Source organism: Myotis brandtii, unplaced genomic scaffold, assembly GCF_000412655.1.
Source record: "Myotis brandtii unplaced genomic scaffold, ASM41265v1 scaffold456, whole genome shotgun sequence".
Classification (NCBI taxonomy): domain Eukaryota; kingdom Metazoa; phylum Chordata; class Mammalia; order Chiroptera; family Vespertilionidae; genus Myotis; species Myotis brandtii.
In genome coordinates, this window is record NW_005367431.1 from 5836659 (window position 1) to 5841948 (window position 5290).

The following is a 5290-nucleotide window of genomic DNA, read 5'->3' on the forward strand; positions in this document are numbered from 1 at the left end:
CTAAAGGAGTTTTTTTTTGGGGGGGGGGGAGTGGTTAGTTCTTTTTATTTTACTTTATTTTTCCCATCACCACTTATTCCCTCTATGCCTCAAGTTTAATAAGTAATACACTCACATGGTTCAGAATTCCAAGCGTATTCAAAGATGAGCGTGCCTCCTACCCTTCTCCTCCAGGGCTGGCTCCCCAGAAGCGATCAGCAGTTCCTTCCTTGTGCATCCTTCCAGGGCTGTGGTGAGCAGGGCTGAGCAAATGTGAGCAGACCTCGTCCCTCCTGTGCCTTGCTTGTCTTCCACTTAATACCATGTGGAAGGTCATTCACATCCATATGCACCATTTTATTCTCTTTAGTCATTAATAATATTCTATGCTGGGTGTGTAGACCACCTTCCCTTCTTCCACCGATGGACCTTCCTCTTGCTTCCCCAGTGTCTGGCTTCTTGCTGTTCCAAAGAGCATGTCGGTGAGTCCCCTGCCTCTGCGTTCTCAAGCTTTTCTTCCCATCCGACGGACCCCTGGAAGTGGAATGGGTGGGTCAACAGGTATGCCTGCTTCACATGTTCATAGACAGGGCCAGGTTATTTTCCTGCGGGTTGTAGCAATTTGTGGCTCACCAGCACTTCCCCACATTTTAGTTAGTCTAACGTTTGCCAATCCGCTGAGAGAAAAAGAGCATGTCCTGGTTCTAATGTGCGCGTCCCTGGCTTCTCTGTGAGGTCGAACATCTTTTCAAAAGTGTTTTGGCCACTAGCGGTCTGTTTCTATGAGTTTGTCTGTCTCCTTAGCCCACTTTTCTAGTGGATTCTTGGTCTTATTCTTGTTTACTTCTTAGGACCGTTTTGGGTTTTTTTTTGTATTGTTTTAGGTGGAAATATTTTCCCCTAATTTGTTATTTTGACTTTGTTTAGAGTATCATGGGCCAGAGCGAGAAACATGTATTTTTTTGTGTGCAGTCCAATCTGTCAAGCATGATAATTATTTTAAGGAAGGGAAATTTATTTTAGCTTAAAAGAGAGACATTTTTAATTTAGGGAGTGTAATTTCCATGAGAATGCTGATTTTGCTTTGCTTGCCAGATGCTTTGCTATTCCAAGGAATGCAAGAGAGAAAATAACAGAAGTCAATCGATACATCGAAGCTTTGAACACTGCTTTGTTTCAAAGGACTCCCCAGCTCTAGGTGATGGTGACAATGATGATGATGATGAAACTGAGGAGGTGGGTAGCAGGTGAGATAGTCACCTGAAGTTACTGGTGGTTGTTTTATTACACTTATGGGGAGGCCTATTTGAGAATTAAGCTGATATAGTAAAAAATACAGCCTGGATTCAGCTAAACCTGAAGCGGTGCTCTCTTTAGGCTTTTTCAGTTATGTGAGCCAATAAGTACCTTCCACCTTTTTATTGCTTAGCTCAAAAGTCTTGACTAACAGTATGCTCACTAAGTATAAATTGAAAGAATAAATGCATTCTCAATATTTGCTACACTCTTTGGCATACAATAGGTCTTAATCAATCTATATCTAATGAAGTCCTCCAAGTGAGAGACAAGAAACCTTGTCTGTTTGGAAACAGACAGGACTAAGATAAAAAGTCTGAGATCTTATAAAAAAATTTTGGGCTCGCCCTAGCCGGTTTGACTCAGTGGATAGAGCATCAGCCTGTGGACTGAAGGGTTCCAGGTTCGATTCTGGCCAAGGGCACATGCCCAGGTTGCGGGCTCAATCCTCAGTGGGGGGCGTGCAGGAGGCAGCCAATCAATGATTCTCTCTTATCATTGATGTTTCTATCTCTCTCTCCCTCTTCCTTCCTCTTTGAAATCAATAAAGAAATATATTTATTTTTAAAAAAATTTTGGGCTCACATTTTCATATATTCAAGCCACTCATGGAAGCCATCAAGAACCAGAAAGGACCCTTGGCCAGTGTGGCTCAGTTGATTATCATCCCATGTACCAGAAGTTTGCCGGTTCTATTCTTGGTCAGGGCACATGACCAGGTTTGATTCCTGGTCCAGGTGCAGGCAACCAATCAATGTTCCTTTTTTTCTCTCTCCCTCTCCCTTCCTCTCTCTCTAAAAACAATTAAAACATATTTTTAAAAAAGAAGAGGAAGAACCAGAAAGGACCGGCCCTTTGTCAGTATCATACATCTCTAGGTGGTCTTGTTCCCTTGCATCTCTAGGTGGTCCTGTTCCCTTGTTCCCTTGAATGGGTCATCCAAACAAAAGGCTTTCCCCCTAGGTGTGCAAATGGATTTGGAGCCCATCACACTCGGGGTCAAACATTTGGTCTTCAATGAAACAATCCGCAGATAGGTGATCAAAGCACTACTATGTCTGATTTCCAGCACAACTCAAGCTAGGGACCATAGTTACAGTCTAGGCAGGGGGTGTTAACCTGGGTCCATGGACCCCCAACAGTTCCATGGACAGAATTTAGGCCAGTTATGGACTTAGGGAAAAATGACATCTGTTTTCACTATCTTCTATCTGAACGTTAGTATCACTTCAGTTACGAATGCAGGCAATAAACCAAATACTATTAGCAAATCCTGTGGCTTTGGCTCCAATAAAAGTCATAGATATTTTGGTATCATATTATCATTATTGCTGATATCTTAAAATATTGTTTATGATCATCACAACTTTGAAATTAGTCCAGATACCAAGACTTGTGATTTGATGTGTTAATAAAGAAACACTGTTATTATAATATTACTAGAAGAGGTCCAGTGCATGAAATTCATGCACAGGTAAGGTTCCTAGGCCTGGCCAGTGATCAGGACTAATCTGCAGGGTGACTGGCAGGGCGATAGGGGGGCCCCCGCTGGCACCTGCCTTGGCTGGTCTAGGGCCTGTGGGCTGGGGGAAGCTCCTGCGTTGAGTGTCTGCCCCCTGGTCGATTTGCATGTTAGGCTTTTATTATATAGGATGGATTAAAAATATATATTTTTTGACAACTGTATTTCATTATAATTCATTTCCTTTATAATCCTCTGTAGTTTATGCATTTATTTTTAAATATTTTTATTGATTTTTAGAGAAAGAGAAAGGGAGAGGAAGAAATAGAAACATCAATGAGAGAGAAACATTGATTGGCTGCCTCCTGCATGCCCGCAACCCAGGCATGTGCTCTGATGGGGAATTGAACCGGTGACTTCTTGGTGCATGGGTGGACACTCAATCACTGAGTCAAACCCGCCAGGCATATTTTATGCATTTAAAAACATGTTCTGCCCAGCTGGTGTGGCTCAGTTGTTGAGCGTCGACCTATGAACTACGAGGTACGGTTCGGTTACCAGTCGGGGCATATGCCAGGTTGTAGGTTCAGTCTCCAGTGTGAGGCATGCGGGAGGCAGACCATCAGTGATTCTCTCTCATCATTGATGTTTCTATCTCTCTATCCTTCTCCCTTTCTCTCTGAAATCTTTCTATATAATAAAAGCCTAAGTGACTGTTATGGTGGAACGACCAGAATGACCAGTTGCTATGATGCGCACTGACCACCAGCGGACAGACACTCAATGCAGGAGATGCCCCCTGGTGGTTAGTGTGCTCCCACAGGGGAAGTGCCAATCAGCCAGAAACTGGGCTCATGGCTGGTGAGCGCAGCGGAGTGGCAGGAGCCTCTCCCATCTCCGCTGCAGGCGAGCGGTAAGGAGCGAGGGGTCCTTGACTGTGAGAGCCCCAGACTGCAAGAGGGATGTCTGACTGCCAGGAATTGGGCCTAAGCCGGCAGGCTGACATCCCCTGAGGGGTCCTGGACTGCGAGAGGGCATAGGCCGGGCTGAGAGACCCCCACCCTCCAGTGCATGAATTTCGTGCACCGGGCCTCTAGTATATATATAAAAGCTGGACATAGCCCAGCACATGCCCAAGTCTTCCTCTCTTTGCCAGAGAACTACCTTCATCCTTAGCCCATAACGGTCCAGTCACGCAGTTCTGAGTGATGAGCAGGTGTTTGGGGATTTCTCCCTGACTCAGCTTTTCTTCTCAGGATAAGCTCTGGAGGCAGCCTGGTGCTGTCACTATGCATAATGTCCTAGATGGTCAGAGCCAGAGCATCCTCTAGACCTTATGCTATAAATGGAGAAACTGAGTCCCACAGGTTGTGTGGATTTCCTCCAGGGACACGGATTAGTTGCTGTCCTTCCTAGAATTTGTTTCATCTCTTCTCTGCATCCTTCCTACCTGAGAAGGAGAATGAAGGGTCCACCCTAGGCATTTCAGGGCAAATGACAGTGAGAAGTAACATAAGAGCCAACTCTCGAGCACTTAATCCTGCCTGGCCTCACGTGAAGAGCTGTATACACATCACCTCACTCCTCCCCACTCCAATCTAAGGAGGTACTACTATTCCCCTCTTACATCAGAGAAAGCCCCAGTCAGGGCCACAGACCTCGTCCAAAGTCACATGGCTAATAAGTGGCAGGGCCAGGGTTTGGCTCAGTGGATACTGAGCCTGTGTGCTTGTTCCACGATGCCATCCCAGAGCCCCTTCCGCTTCTCACGTTTATCAAGGTCCAACGACTCCGTAACTTTATGGTCTTGCTCTTGCATGGGGTCAGCATTGCCCCAGTTGGAGACCCCCACTCCCGCAGCCTCTCCCTAATACCTCACTGTGGCCTCACCCCTGCAGGCCTCACTGCCCATTGTCAAGAGTTCATGCCAGCTGCTGCTCCAACTGGAACCCAGGTCCAAGAGGCGCCCTGGCGCACCACTCTCGCTCTTTCTCTAGATGACAGGGCTGCATGGACCTGCTAATTGTGTTTGTATTTGGCCTGATTTATATTTGTGCTTAGCATGCATCCACACCCCCCGCCAGGAAAGCAGATGGGCACTTGTGCCTTCCAAAGACACATAATTAAGGCAATTTAGCATCTTCCTCAAAGGATGCTCTTCCTCCTCCTCCAGGAGGGAGGAAATGTCTTTGGAGCTCTTCAGAATGTTTGAGATTTATTTCTACTTTGCTCACAGCTGGTCCAATCTGGGGGGGACTAAGGAGGAAGAAAGGGGAAACATTTTTTTTGCCTAGGGCCTGGGGCACGAGGGGAGGAGGCACAGGGCAAGGGGAGGGGGAACTTTGGACTTTGCGAAGGTCTCTTTTCCTTCCAGAGCCTTCAGTGACTACATTTGTTCTGATAAAAGTATCAAAATAAAACAACAGCCCTGGCCGGTTTGGCTCAGTGGATAGAGGGTTGGCCTGTGGACTGAAGGGTCCCGGGTTCGATTCCAATCAGGGGCACATGCCCGGGTTTCGGGCTCGACCCCCAGTAGGAGGCGTGCAAGAGGCA

General features: G+C 46.4%; 1 long non-coding RNA gene across 1 annotated transcript in view; it reads right to left on the reverse strand.

The window, feature by feature from the left end:
* Positions 1 to 454: 454 nt before the first annotated feature.
* LOC106727644 overlaps positions 455 to 5290 on the reverse strand; it is a 14757-nt gene continuing 9921 nt past the window's right edge. The window contains exon 3 of the long non-coding RNA XR_001363878.1: positions 455 to 513. This is a non-coding gene — a long non-coding RNA (uncharacterized LOC106727644). The remainder of the gene's footprint in view (positions 514 to 5290) is intronic.